Source organism: Nannospalax galili, unplaced genomic scaffold (genome assembly GCF_000622305.1).
Source record: "Nannospalax galili isolate Female #2095 unplaced genomic scaffold, S.galili_v1.0 scaffold341, whole genome shotgun sequence".
Lineage (NCBI taxonomy): Eukaryota > Metazoa > Chordata > Mammalia > Rodentia > Spalacidae > Nannospalax > Nannospalax galili.
In genome coordinates this window covers 1,882,083-1,897,750 of record NW_008346082.1, presented here as the reverse complement: position 1 = coordinate 1,897,750, position 15,668 = coordinate 1,882,083, and the positions used below count along the sequence as shown (strand labels likewise).

Genomic DNA, 15,668 nt, shown 5'->3' with positions numbered 1-15,668 from the left:
AAGGTTGCTCTTGCAGAGAACGTGGGTTCAGTTCCCAGCACCAACATAGTGGCTAACAACTTCAGTTCCAGAGGATTTTGTGTCCTCTTCTGACCTCCATGAGCACTGCACAACATGGGTGTACTTTCATACAAGCAGGCAAAACACCCATTAAAAAATTTTTTTTTGTTTTTAATATCCTTAAAATACTTCAGTCCCAGTTACTTTTTTCCTGTTGGGGGCAAGGGTTCAGGGAGATTGAAATAGGGTTTACTTTGTAGCCTGGCTGCCCTGGAAATCACTGCGAAGAGCTGGCTATCAAACTTGCAAGGATCTACCTGCCTCATCCTCAACTTGCAAGGCATGAGCCACCAAACCTAGCTGGTCCCACAGACTTTTAATCATAATTCTTCAACTTTGCCCTTGAATTTAGGATTGAGTCATGTTTTGTCTTTTTTTTTTTTAAAGCACGCTGATTTTATTATCCTTACTACTGATTCACAGTGCCAAGATCAATTTTTTTACGTCAGCTACCTAAGGAATGAACCTATCAAAACAGAGTCATGCAATCCATTTAAACATTAACACACCCGCTACTTAGAGACCAGTGCTCTTTTACTCAAATAGCAAACACAAAATTTCTCAGTTAAGTCAATCTCCCACCACCATACCACTGAGAAAATATTATTCCCTGTTCATTTCCTTCACAGTAGGATATGAAAACCTGTTCAACTGTTCTCTACATCCAGATTAATCTCAAAAAAAGCTCAGAAGAAAACTACTTTCTAATGGCCACTGGCAATGGAATGCTCTATGCTATAAGCAATAGCTACTTAGCCCTGTTTCCCAAAAGGAATGCACTCATTGTCTCTGTTCTGCTTAACCTTCTTCAATCTTGTTTCTAACACCTTATCACCCCAACAAATGAATGCTATTCCCCAGGTCACCACTTATCAAGCATTTTCTCTCATTCTCTCATCTGTCTCTAACATTCAACATATTTCATAATTTTTCCCTTGCCTTTTCACACTATACCATTCTTGTTTTCTTTGTCCTCATATACTCAGCAACACTACTTCTCTCTCTTATTCCTGAAATATACAACTATTTAATTTTTGAATATGCTTTACTGACCATCAGTAATTACCTGGGGGAGGAGAGTAGCTCAAGGTGAAGGAAGTGTTTAGCATGAGGAAGGCTGTGGGTAATATCTCCAGCATTAAAAAAAAAAGGGGGGGGGGGCTGGAGAGATGGCTCAGTGGTTAAGAGGATTGACTGCTCTTGCAGAGGACCCGGGTTTGATTCACAGCACCCACATGGTGGCTAACAACCACCCTTAACTCCAGTTCTGGGGGAATCTAATGCATTCTTCTGATCTCCGAGGGCACTGCACGACATGGGTGCGCTTACACATGTGTAGGCAATACACTCATACACATAAAATAAAAAAATAATATGTATAAGCTGGGCATGGTGGCGCACACCTTTAATCCCAGCACTCAGGAGGTGGAAGCAGGCGGATCTCTGTGAGTTCGAGGCCAGCATGGTCTCCATTGTGAATCCAGGCCAGCAGCTGTGGCTACAGGGAGACCCTGTCTCAAAAAGACAAAAAAAAAAACAAAAAAAAAAACCATATATATATATATAAAGAGGGGCAGGTTATTGGCCCATGCCTTTAATCCCAGCACCCAGGAAACAAAGATAGATCTCTTGTGAGATTGAGGCTAGCCTGGTCTACAGTGTGTTTCAGGTTAGCAGAGACTACAGGAAGGCCCTGTCTCAAACCACCACCACCCAAAAAAGAGAAAAGGACTAGAGAGAAACTCAGTAGGGTGCTTCTTTACCCAGCATGCACAAGGCCTTGGGTTTAGTCACCATTACCACATAAACTGAACGTGGTGGTAGAAGCTTGTAATCCCAGCACTTGGGAGATGTAGACAGGAGAATCAGGAGGATCAGAAGTTGGAAGTCATCCTCCAATAAAAGACCAAATTCAAGGCCAGCCTAGGGTATATAAGATCCTGTCTCCATGAAATTACTAATTTCCAACTTCACAGCATAAACTGAACCCCTTATGAGTCAGGCACAGGGGTGAATGCCTATAATACTAGAACTTAGGAAGGTGAGGGTAGTCTAGGCTACATAGGGGACCCTGTCTCAGAAAAATGAAGTCCTGAGCGCTGAAGAGATGGCTCAGCAGTTAAGACCACTTGTTGCTCTAGCAAAAGACCTGGGTTCATTTCCCAGCACCCACATGGTGATTCACAACTGTCTGTAACACTAACACCAGTTCCAGAGGATCTGATACCCTCTTTCAGCCTTTGCGAGTACAAGGCACACATGCAGTACACATACATATATGTAGGCAAAACATTCATAAACATAAAATTAAAAAGTTAAAACCTTAGCTGGGCGTGGTGACGCATGCCTTTAATCCCAGCACTTGGGATGCAGAGGCAGGGGGATCTTTGTGAGTTCAAGGCCAGCCTGGTCTACATAGAGTTCCAGGACAGCTGGGACTACAGGGAGGCCTTGTCTCAAAAACACCAAAACAAAACAAAACAAAACAAAATAAAACTTAAAACCTTAAGTCCTGGGGCTGGAGAGATGGCTCGGTAGTTAAGAGTCCTTGCTGCTCTGGCAGATGGCTAGAGTTTGATTCCCAGCATCCACATGAGGTGGCTCACAAGGTTTAACTCCACCTTCAGGGGACCTGATGCCCTTTTCTGGTCTCCTCAAGCACCTGCACACACATACATGCACACATACAGAGACACATAAAAATAAAACTTTTTTTTGGGGGGGGGGTCTTTTTGAGACAGGTATCTCCAAAAAAAAAAAACAGTAAATAAAAATAAAAATGAAGTACTTCTAGTATCTCTACAAAGATTCAGTCCAGATCTAGCTGCCTACTTGACATATTTTTTATTTATACGCATATGAGTGTTTCATTTGCATATATGTGTGCCTGTCCATGCAATGCCTATGGAGCCCAGAAGGAGGCACTGGATTCCTGGGAACTAGAGTTACAGATGGTTGTTAGCCACCATGTAGATGCTGGGAATTGAACCCCAGTCCTCTGCAAGAGCAGCCAGTGCTCTTAACCACTGAGCCATCTCCAGCTCTCAGCTGCCTACATGAAACTTTCCAAAGTTTTTTCATTTAAAAATGTCCAAATTTTCCAAGTGACCATTATTTTTTTTAAGTATCCCAGAGCTCAAAACTCTTATGTCATTCTTTCAATATCAAAACTTCTTCATTCAACCATTTAGGCATAAAAAATTTCAGGCATGGGTACACTCACATACATGCAGACAATACACTCATACACATAAAATAAAAATAATAAACAGTTAAAAAGCATTTGCAGCTCTTACAGAGGACTCAAGTTCAGTTTCCAGCATAACACAGCAGCTGACAACTCTACTTCCAGGAGAGTCAATGCTCTCTTCTGGCCTCCAGGAGCACTGTACACATATGCTGCACTTCCCTGTAGCTCCAGCTGCCTGGAACTCGCTCTGTTGACCAGGCTGGCCTTGAACTCAAAGAGATCCACCTGCCTCTGCCTCCCAAGTGCTGGGATTAAAGACATCCCAGTAAAATTTTTAAAAAAAATATGTTAAAAAAAGATTTTGGTCAGGGGTGGTGGCGCATGTCTTTAATCCCAGCACTCTCTGAGATCAAGGCCAGCCTGGCTCACATAGTGATTTCTAGGTGAGGACTAGGGACACCCTGTCAAAAAATAAATAAAAAATTTAAAAATAATTTAAGGCCTGCAGGGCGTGGTGGCACATACCTTTAATCCCAGCACTCTGGAGGCACTCTCAGTTCAAAGCCAGACTGGTCTGAACAGTGAGTTCCAGGCCAGCTGGGGCTACAGGGAGACCCTGTCTCAAAAACACCAAAAATATTTATAATAATAATTTAAAGCCTTATCTACTACATGCTTTCCTTTACATTCTGGGCCATCAGTTTAGCAATTAGGAGACATCATTTGTACTCTTAAAGCCTTTTTGAGTTTTGGTCAAAGATCAAACCCAGTCTCATACATGTTCAGTGTCAGGTGCTCTGCTACTAAGCTACACCCTCAACCTCCATCCAGAACTAGCTTTTTTAAATTTTGTTTTATATAAGACAAGGTCTCACCATGTTCTCCAGGCTGGCCTTGTATCCTTCCAAGTAGCTGGAATTACAGGCCTGTGTCATGGTGCCAGGCTACAGTACTGTGATATGTCAATCTGTCACATACATAACCCAGGAGTTATAAAGTATCTTAATCAACTATAATACCAGTAACTGGTATTGTACTGAATCTTCATTACCTATTTACTGACTTCTCAATTATAAAACAAATGCCAAAATCACTATTTACTCTTTTAAGTAACACTGGGAAACCTTGACAACTCAATAAAATACAAATTCTTTATTCTTTTTCATTCCCTAAACTTAGTCAAACAGACCTTGCCATTCTCCCAACTTGTACCTGCTTTTTGAACTCCACTCCCCCGCAGGTACGTTTTCCCAAAAGCTTATTGAACATATCCTCCATTCTCTCATTTTCTGTTCCTCAGTGTCAAATCAATTACTTTCTACATGACATGAATAACAACTGGAGCAGTTTAGAGTCACAATATACTAAGGAATTAATATGCAACTCACCCAACTTTTGCCTAGTATGTGGAAGGCCCTAGCAGATTTGATCTGAGGTATGGGGGGTGGAGGTAGTGGGGTTATAAAAATACACTGAATAGCCCTACCTTATAGTAGTCACTGGTGTAATTTTATAACCTTTGTCTCTTTTCTCATTTAAGAAAACAAAATGCTTCTCACTGTGTCTGACCACCTTACAGGACACACATAAATCCAGAGGGCTTAGAGATCAGCTCACTATGCTGATTTCGATAGCTACTAAAATCAAAATGAAAAAAATTAAAGGAAAAGTAGCCAACTATTAAATCTCAGAACTCAAATTCAAATCTGACTGTCATCAAATAAAACAAAGTCCTAAAAATAAATGTGAAGTCTAGTACAACTCTACAAAGGCCCTACCTTTGCATTCCATCCCTATTTCTTATCTAGCAGGAAATACAGGCTTTCATACTACAGAGGTGTTAAATTTCCTTCTACTGCTTACACTGTTTATCAGCTACCACCTGGCTATACTCCCAGAGAGCAGTATTTCAGATAGGCACAGTAGTATAGTACTATGTGATTAACAGCAGGCAGACCTAAAATCCACAAATTCACCCTAATTATATAATTATTTTTAGTATATTTGCTTGCAACTAGCACCACAGTTGAGCTATCAAATTAAATAGATCATTTTGTCATGTTGGGCATGGTGGCCCATGACCTTTAATCTCAGCACTGGGAGGGAGGCAGGCAGGCAGGCAGGCAGGCAGGCAGGCAGGCAGGCAGGCAGATCTCTGTGAGATCGGGCCAGCCTGTCTTCATTGCAAGTCTAGGCCAGCTGGGGATACAGGGAACAAAAAGAACAACAACAACAAAAAGCCCTTTTGGTCATTTCTTTGTCCCACAGTTGGTCAGACCATCAGCGTACCTACCTTGTTTTAGGTACATCAACTGTGCTAGCTGTGTCCCATTACCATCCTCTGTAATAATATAGTGACTGGCCTACTTTAACAAGGCCTTTTATTCATGTAATACCTGGGCTATTCTATAGTATACAGAAATATTTCCAACTACTACTCTTTTGTTGGTGGTGGTGGGGGTTTTTTGTTTGTTTGTTTTGTTCTTTTTGACAGGTTCTCCCTGTAGCCCCATGTAAACCAGCTGGCCTGACTCTACCTCCAAGTGCTGGCATTAAAGGCATGATCCAGCTCTTTTTACTTTTTTGAGACTGTAAAGAAGGATGGTCCTGAGCTAACTCTACAGCTATACTTGCAAGAGTTAGAGGCAGGAGGATCAGGGGCGGCCCTTGTGGCATTCCTCGTGCTTCTGTCTCCCCAGGACAGGGACACAGAAGGGTACCATGCCCTGCGAGGAAAGAATTTCATTTAGATTTAGACTTTTTGCTGAAACTTGATTTCCTGTTATTTTTATTTACAGAAACTTTCTTGCTTAAAGTTCTATTGTAAAAATAGTAGGGCACCAGGGGCTGGAGAGATGGCTCAGCAGTTAAGAACACTGGCTGTTCTTGCAGAAGACCGGGTTCAAATCCTAGCACCCACATGGCAGCTAACAACTATCCATAACTCTAGTTCCAGGGCATCGGACAGCCTCTTCTGTCCTCCTCAGGCATTGCACAACATGGGTGCACTTACCTACATGCAGGCAATACACACATACACAAAAAAAAAAAAAAATTCGTCCGTGTGTGCTCGCACATGTCTTTAATCCCATCACTCGTGACGCCAAGGCAGGTGGCCTTCTCGGAGTTCAAGGCCAGCATGGTCTACATAGTTCCAGGACAGCTGGGGCTACAGGGAGACCTTGTCTCAAAAAGACCAATAAATAAATAAATAAATAAATAAATAAATAAATAAAATAGTAGGGCATGGTGGCACAGGCCTTGAATCCCAGCACTCCGGAAGCTGAGGTAAGCAGATCTCTTCTGAGTTCAAAGCCAGTCTGGTCTACATAGTCAGTTCTCGGCCAATTGGGGCTAGAGGGAAACCCTGTCTCAAAAAGACCAAAAAAGAAAAAAAAAAACCCCACAAAACAAAGCAAAAACAACAGGAGAAAAAAAAGAAACTTGAAGATTTAGGATTCCTTAATTAGTAGTCCATTGTCATCTTTTTTTTTTTTCTTTTTTTTTGTCTTTTTGAGACAGGGTCTCCCTGTAGCCCCAGCTGTCCTGGAACTCATTATGTAGACCAGGCTGGCCTTGAACTCACAAAGATCCACCTGCCTCTCCCTCCCAAGTGCTGGGATTAAAGGTGTGCACCACCACGCCCTGCTAAGATTTCATTTTAAAATATGTGCCAGAGTGTATCTACATGTGTGTAGAGTTACAGGTGCTGAGTCACTTAATGTGGATGCTGGAAGCCAAAATATGTACGCAAGAGCAGTCAGGGCTATTGACTGCTTGCTGTAACACCTTTCTAGCCTCTTCTCTTTCCAGTTGCAAATTCACAGCTTCAGCCTTCAGACCTCAGATTAGATATGTACCTCCTTACCTGGCAAAGGGTAGTTGTTTAGAAAGTTTAAAAAAAAAAAAAAAAAAAAGCTGGGCTTGGTGGCACACCCCTGTAGTGCCAGTACTTGGGAGGCAGAGGCAGGTGGATCTCTGTGAGTTCAAGGCCATCCTGGTCTATATAGTGAGTTCCAGGCCAACTGGGGCTATAGAGAAACCTGTTTCAAAAAAGATCCAAAAAAAGGAAAAAGTTTTTTTGCACGGTCACATCATTAAATAAGAGAATAAATAAGTGGACTTTGATTTTTGGTTTCCTTTTTTGAGATATGGTCAATATGTAGATGAGGTGGCATAAAATTTAGGAAGACCCTCCTGCTGGAATTATAGGGGAATGTTGGAATGACAGGTATACACCACATCCAGCTAGGGGGCTTTTTAAAATACAGATTTAAAGCTGGGTAGTGCATGCCTTTAGTTCCAGCACTGGAGAGGCAGAAGCAGTTGGATCTCTGTGAGACCAAGGCCAGCCTGGTATACACAGCAAGGTCAAGATCAGCTGGGGATAGAGAGACAAAGAAAAAAAAAAAATCGAATTTAAGCCAGGTGTGGTGGCACACACCTTTAATTCCAGCATTAAGGAGGCTGAGACAGGAGGATCACCAGGAGCCTGGGGGACCAGCCTTAGCTATATAGGAGGTTTCAAGGCAGGCGTGGTGGTGCATGTCTTTAATCCCAGCACTCCAGAGGCAGGTGGATCTCTGAGTTCAAGGTCATCCTGGTCTACACAGTGAGTTCTAGGACAGCTGGGGCTACAAGGAAACCATGTCTCAAAAAGACCAAAAAAAAAAAAAAAGAGGTTCCATGCCAACCAGGACTACATACCAAAATCCAGTCAAAAAAAAAAAAAAAAAAGAAATTCTCTCCTCTACAAATACTCTTAAAAATATTCAATTGAGCCAGGCATGGTGGCACACGCCTGTAGTCCCAGCACTTGGGAGGCAGAGGCAGGCAAATTTCTGTGAGTTCAAGGCCAGCGTGGTCTACAAAGTGAGTTCCAGGAGTTGGGGCTACAGGGAGACCCTGCATCAAAAAGACAAAAAAAATAAAAATAAAAATATTCAATTAACATTTTTTAAGTATTATAAATTATATATACATATGTGTATATGTGTATCTATATATAAAATATATTCATTCTAGTAATTTTTAGAGGTCTGAATGAAGAAAAAACAAGCTACTTTTCTTGGTGCTGAGGACTGAGGGCTGCTTGTTGAACAAGCGTTCTCCATCGCTGAACTATACCCTCACCCCCACATTCCTAACAACTTTCAAAAGGAGTATATTGTCTAATTTAAAATGAAACACTTACTCCTCAGTGTAAGCCCTGTTTCAAGCCCCAATTCCAAAAACTTAACTGGGTCCCAAATTAAATTTACCTCATGAAACTCAGTGGGAAAACAGAAGCTCATCCCAGTCGACATGCCCCTCAAACAAACATTCATTCACAAAACCTGGTCTTCTGTGCCTATGCCAAGGAATATCAGCCAGGTGTGATGGAATACACCAGTAAGAGGTAGAAGTAAAAGAATCAGGAATTCAAGGCTATCCTTGCCCACCCACCAAGTTCAAGGCCAACCTGGGCTAAGAGCACAGTCTATAAAAACCAATAAACAAAAATCTCACCACTAAAATTACATTTCCTTTCTTTAAAAACTATAGGAAATTGGAGGTATAGCTCAGTTGCAGAGTATACTTTTAGCCCTGGGTTCAATCACCAGCACCAAAAACAAAAAAGAACAGGGTATCTACCAACTTTGGAAGGAACACTGTCAAAAAAAACAATGTTTTATAAGAAAAAAGTATAAGCCATAAGCAGTTTACAATCTGATTGTGGAACTTGATATATTTAGTTCTTTGACTTTGAAAAGAAAAAGATGGATACGCCAATATGCCATAGCTGGATTGAAACTGTTTAAAAAATCTACCATAGGCTTCATGGTTGTAGTTCTCTACACAGATCTTCCCTTTGTTTTCATCACCACTTTCCATTTCACAAACAGCAACAGCTGCTAAAATCTATCAGCAGAGATGGCATGGTGGCATCAACCTTTAATCCCAGCACTTGGGAGTCTGGGGTAAGGGGATCACAAGTTTGAGGCCAACCTGGACTACACAACAAGTCTGAGATCAGTCTGGCTTTACAAAGTAAGATTGTGTCCCAAACAAACATGTCAAGGCTGTGAGCCTTTTAATCCCAGCACTAGGGCCAGGCAAGTATGAGTTCAAAGCCAGGCTGGTCTACCTAGTGAGTGCTAGGTCAGCCAAAGCTACATAGTGAGATCCTGTCTCACAAGAACAAAACAAAACAAAAATACAAGGCTAACATTTAAAAGTAAAATCACTTCAATCTTCTACATCCTGCAAGACAGGATTATACTTTTGAAATGCATTGTACATCCTTGAGGGGGTAAAGAACAAAACCTAATTTCAGGAAAAAGTGATGCCACATGCCTGGAATCCCACCTAGCACTATGGAGACTGAGTAGGCAGATTATGAGTTTGAGGCCAGCTTGACTAAATAGTAAAATTTTATCTCAAAAACAAAGTTTATTAACTTAAACTCATTCTTTTAACAATGTTCTTCCACCATTTCTTCCTAAACAAGAAAGTCTCTGAGGCTATACTAAGAGCCTCCTAGTGAGCAGTGTACCAGTTACAAAGAAAGAGAAGCAGAGTTCTAAAGGAAACTTCATGTGACTACTGCTGACCAAGCCCACATTTAAAGAGGGAGACCAAAGGAAACCAGAGCAGCAGGAAACAGGCAGGAGAAGCAATTACCACAACCCTTTCCCATGGCCCCATTCTCTCCAGAGCCACTACTTCCACCCATCTATTTCAAAGTAACAATCTCCCTTCCTCTGAAATGTTTAATTTTTGAAGGTCAGAGGCAGCAAGGAAGCAAATGAAAAAATCAGAAGTGTGGGAAACAAACAGGTCAGGAGGGCAGGGAGGGGGGGGGGGGGGGACACACTGGGGCAGACACAGGGGAACAACACAAGAATTACCCCTAAGTAGGAAAAGCAGGCAAAGCACAGACAGCAAGAAGAGTGGTAAGGGAAACACCTTTGTCGAGTAAGACAAATCTTCATAGCAAAGGGAAAATGGCCTTGCAAGCAAGATACACCAAATCCTCTCCAGACAGTGGAATTTTTCTCTTTCCTAAAATACCTAGGTACCATACCAAAGAACCAACCTGATACCTAACCTACCAGAGAAGTTAACTATGATGTTCACTTTCCTTCCACTTTTATTTGAAAAACTAACACTAAAAAGAAAAGGCAATTCAGAGGGAAATGAGGAACACAGTAGCGGCATGTCCACTGATGGGGGGGAAAAAAAGCTTTATCATAGTGGAAGAGAAATAAACATTATTCACTAAAAAAGATAATAGAGACTGAGTGTGGTGGTGCAAGCCTTTAAATCCCAACACTCAAGAGGCAAGAGGTAGGGAGGTCTCTGTAGTTCAGAGCCAGCCTCTTCTACATAGCAAGATCCAGGACATCCTCAGCCACATATTGAGACCCTATTTTCAAGAAAAAAAAAAAAAAGGTTCATTACAGCCAGACATGATAATAAATGCCTGTAATCCACGCAGCCTGTGATCCCAGAATAGGAAAGTCCAGAGGAAAGATCTTGAGATCAAAGCCAGCCTAAGATCAGGGTGTGGTGGCCTTTTAATTCCAGCACTCAGGAAGCAGAGGCAGACAGATCTCTATGAGATCCAGGAGAGAACCTGTCTTGAAATTAAAAAAGGAAAAAAAATACCAAAACTCAAAACCATCCAGAGCTACATAGTATAGCTTAGTCTTAGATTTAAAAAAAAAAAAAAAATGGGGGGGGGGGAACCTGGAGAGATGGCTCAGGGTGAAGAGCACTAGCTGGTTCAGTCCCCAGCAACCACATGGTGGCTAACAACAGTTCCTAGCTCTGGTTCCAAGGGAATCCAACATCCTCTTCTGACTTCCACAGGCACTGCCTGACACCGGTGCATAAACATACATACAGGCAATACATTCATACACACAAAATAAAAATAATTTCCTAAAAATGCAAAGGATTATATGCTACTCAAACAAATGATAATCTCCACTGAGTATCTTACGGAGAGACCTTGAAAAGCTCTCAATTGTTACTAAACACAATTCCTAGAGAAAATTAAAATATTGACAATATATCTTGGGCATAAAGTTGAAAGGTGTAGAGATGGTAGTAAACTACAAGGCTACGTCAATCAGGAAATAACAGGATCGATGCTAAAACCAACCCCAAGAGAGAACAAGGCAGAGACTAGCGCGATGACAGTTGACATGCCTGGGCAACTAATTAAACTGAAAACTCAGGAGGAAAGGTGGAAAAGCCAAGTGGCAAAGTGAGTCAGTGACAAGAAACTGGGACGCACCAGACTAAAGAATACCATGTGAATATGTAACAGCGCGCTTTACAGTTTATGAAGCACTCAATCTACATTAAAGAAAGAACTGTGAAGAACCAAGAATGAAGAGGAAAACTTGAGTTCCAACTAACGCCAAAAGACATCCAGAATAAAAAGTGAAATTAAACTCTGCCTTCAGGTCGAGCAGGGAAAGAGTCCAGAAGTTGGGCTCTACTGCCAGTCCCAGGAGTAGCGCCAGGCTTCAAAGCAGAAAGGTGGTCAGCATCAGAGCGTCCGACGGCGTGGCGGGGGAGCTCCAGCTCACAAGCAGGGACCGAGGTGGGAGAGAAAACCACACCCTCCAGCACTGAAATCCGAAGGGGGGAGGGAAGGCGCCCCCTGGGGCTGGGTGGGGCCTGCCGACTGGGATGGGGGGGCGGTGCAGGAAGCACGGGGCAGACGGAGCGAGGGAAGAAAGAGGGTTTCCCAGGCCTGGACACACTGCCGAAACGGGAAGCCAGAGACTGAAGCCCAGCCCGGTCCACCCATGCTGGCACTGAGGCATCCCGAAGGGGGGTTGGGAGTTCAGAAGACCTGAGCCGAGGTCTAGAAAACGCACACTGCAGCACTCAGGGCCTCGGAAGAGCGACCGAAGGGGACAGGGTGGCAATTACCGCTGCTGCTCTCGCGGGACTCGGGAGACGCTGTTGCTGCTGCTCCTGCTGCTGCCGCCGCCACCGCCGCCGCCGCCGCTCGTTACCTGCCAATGTGCCTCTTACAAAGCGGCGGCGGCGGCAGGGGCGGCCCTGTCACGTGATGCCTACGTCATGTGAGAGGGCGTGTCCAGGACTCCAGCTCGCTGGCGGGAATCCCCGCCAGTCAGTCCATCGCAACGCCTGCTCTGGCCAACTGGGCGAGGCCCAAAATATAGAAGCGGCGGGGACGCTGGCATTGCTAGTGCTTTGAGTTTCAGGGTGTTATTTTCCACTGCTTACAGATTGTCCACTACTAGCGCGTGCTGTCGCGCTATGATTACCTCAGAGACACTGCAAGCTACTCGCAAGCGGCCGCCTTTCTGTTATCACGTAATGCGGTCCAACCACTCAAATCCAACCTGGCCTCTAGACGGTGCAGGAGTGGACTACAACTCCCAGCCGGCTGAGCGGCAGAGGCTCTGTCTGGTGCCCGCCTTTCCCCCTACCGTGGGCTCAAAGAAAGCAGCGCCAGACTCTGGCTCCGAGGACCACAGTAGGGCTCGCTTCCGGGCTGAAATGAGTGAGTGCCACCTGCCAAGCGAACTAGCGTGGTTCCTGCTGGGAGTGTAGTCCTGGCGCCGAGTGGGTCCGGCTCTCATGTTGCGGGATTGGCGCTCCGCCCTGCCCTCTGCGCGGGAAAGCGTCAACCGCTTGGCGGGCCCGGGATCTGGAGAACGTCCTCCCACTGAAGGGCTTCGAGACCTCAGTGTACTTACGTGCGGAGCGAGTTCTGCGTTCCCGAGTTCCCTGCTGGTGGGAAACGACTAGCCTTTATTGAATGCCTACGGGATATCAGCCGTTTGTAAAACCAAGCCCTACCCGGAGAGACTAAGATTGACCGGATTTTGACGAAAGGGAAAGCGCGAGTAACTTTCTGGCGTAAGAGTCTCGAATTGTTTTGAGTCTTGAAGAGTTAAATGAACTACCTCAAAGAGCGCACCCTTTGTTAACATCAGGAATTAAGCACAAATGATAATGATTTATAATTAGAACCAGGCCTTTTAAAAAAGCAGGATGGCAGAGGCAGGCGGATCTCTGAGTTCAAGGCCAGCCTGGTCAACATAGTGAGTTCCAGGACAGCTGGGGCTACAGGGAGACCCTGTCTCAAAAAGACCAAAAAATAAAATAAGATAAAAATTTTAAAAAGCAGAATGTTGAGCGTCTCAGGCTAGCTTGAAACTCACCATGTAGACCAGAGTGGCAACATACTCCCGGCAATCCTCCTACCGCAGTTTCCCTAGTGCTGGGATTACAAGTGAGAACCACCATGTCCGGTTAGTATAATGACCTAAAATTTTAAGTATTTCATTTATTGGATTTTTGATACTCACAGGTGGTGTCCCAGAGCTGGAAATGTAGCTCAATAGTTAAATGCATGCTTAGCAAGCATAAAACCCTGCAATGCCTTACACCAAAGGTAAGGTATTTAATCTAATCTAACGTGAGTGTAGTATATCAGGAAAAAGATTTCCACACTTTTGAGTCCAGCAGACATTACCTCAATTTGAATTTGCCTGGATTATGAAAAGAGATTATGTACATGCTTGGCACACAGTAAGCCCTCAACAAACGTCAGAAATATTTTCATATCCTGTTTGTACCCATGGGGTGCAACCGGTTTAAGTACGTGCAAAGAGATAATTTAGCCTAAACTAAAGGTGGTGAGGGGTACTGTGCTAGTTCCTAACTTGCTAGTTGCTAGCTTACTACTACTTGCGTTGTTAAACGATTTGACTAAAACAATTGAAATCTCACAGTCCTGCCCAGTTCTAGGAAAGCTTTTGATTTTCATCTTAATTGATCTAAGTGTACTCAGGCTGTGCCTCTAGCCAGAATTTATTATGGTAGCTATTCATGTGTAGATAAATCTTATCTCTTATTCTTGGCCAGTGATCTAAGGTTGTGTCCGGTCAGTTCTGTGTCTTCTTTGTATTCTTGTTTTATAGAAATAGACGGAAGACTCAAAGATTTTTTTTTTCTTTAATACAATGTTGCCTGATATGGTGGCACAGGCCTTTAATCCCAAGTATGAGAGGCCAACACAGGCAGATATCTGTGAGATTGATACCAGCCTGTTCTACATAATGAGTTCCAGGCCAGTGAAGGCTACAAAATGTGACCCTGTCAAAAAACAAAACAAAGGGACTGGAGAGATCACTCTGTGGTTAAGCCTACTGGCTGCTCTTGCAGAGTACCCAGGTTCTCTCCCCAGCATCGCATAACAGGTAACAGCCATCTGTAAACTCCAGTTCCAGGGGATCCAACACCCTCTTCTGGCTTCTATGAACATTGCACTACACAGGTGAACTTGCATATAGGCATAACCCTCACACATAAAATAAAAAGTTTAAAAACAAAACAAATGCACATGCACACACAAACCCAGTGAAAATAGGAAGAAAAAAAGATCCTGAAAGAGCAAATACAAGCCTGATACCGGTGGCAGTCTGAGGAATGGGGAAGAGGCTTGTGTTTAGGAGTACTGTCCAAAAGCCACCCTACTAAAATGTTTTTTTCTTTTTTAATTTATTTTCATTTTATGTGTATGAGTGTATTGCTTAAATATGTGTCAGTGCACCTATGTCAAGCAGTGCCAGTGAAGGACAGAAAGAGTGTGTTGCCTGCATGTATGTGAGTGCACCTGTGTCATGCAATGCCATGGAGGTCAGAAGAGGGATTCCCCTGGAACTGGAGTTAAAGACGGTTCATAGCCTCCATGTGGGTGCTGGGAATCGAACCTGGGTCCTCTGCAAGAGCAGCTAGTGCTCTTAAATGCTGAGCCATCTCTCCAGCCCCAATATTTTAACTTTTTACTTGGAGAAAGTACTGATAGCTTGCTTCATTAAAAGTGGCCAGGTACAGTGACTAATTATGAGTTCCAGGCCAGCCATGGCTGAATAAAAAGACCTTGTGTCAAAAAAAAAAAAAAAACCAAAAAAAAAAAAAAAACCTGGGTACTATGACACATTCCTGTAATCTGTGAAAGAGGGAGGTGGACTTGAAGAAGAAAAGGATGTATCCATGCATTTAATGTTACTTTTGAGTGTGTCTGATACTGTTCTATGCCTGATTTTATACCTTAGGACACAATTATTAACCTTCTAGTAATTTTTATAATGGATATTTGTCAGGAGTTGTACTAAAAGATGAATTAAAACTCAAATGGAGAACACAAATGACCCCAAAGCCATCTTGAGAAATGAATACCACAGTTATCTTGTGAAACATCTGATTACCATTATCATCCTGTCTGCTAAGTCACCTGCAATAAATTCTGTTGTTAAGACTATCTTAACCCCTGCCCTCAATATCTGCTTTTACAAACTCACTTGACTGCTTCACAACAGAATTTCCCCACTGTGGTCCTAGGGCACATAAACATCTGTGCTCAAAATCACATAGACTA

The 15,668-nt window shown here is 43.2% G+C and overlaps 1 protein-coding gene and 1 long non-coding RNA gene across 9 annotated transcripts in view; one reads left to right on the top strand and one right to left on the bottom strand.

The window, feature by feature from the left end:
* Nucleotides 1-12,335, bottom strand: part of Ubap2 (ubiquitin associated protein 2) — a 91,240-nt gene extending 78,905 nt beyond the window's left edge. For 4 of the 8 annotated variants that reach the window (XR_001872673.2, XM_008842465.3, XM_029567958.1 and 1 more), the window contains exon 1: nucleotides 12,182-12,335. The gene's annotated coding sequence lies outside the window, so the exon portion shown is untranslated. Of the gene's footprint in view, nucleotides 1-11,700; nucleotides 11,725-12,126; nucleotides 12,151-12,181 lie in introns of those variants that run through there. The other 4 variants (XM_029567950.1, XM_029567952.1, XM_029567951.1 and 1 more) reach the window with 2 other exon arrangements.
* A 378-nt stretch (nucleotides 12,336-12,713) lies between these two features.
* Nucleotides 12,714-15,668, top strand: part of LOC115071919 — a 37,331-nt gene continuing 34,376 nt past the window's right edge. The window contains exon 1 of the long non-coding RNA XR_003850977.1: nucleotides 12,714-13,141. This is a non-coding gene — a long non-coding RNA (uncharacterized LOC115071919). The remainder of the gene's footprint in view (nucleotides 13,142-15,668) is intronic.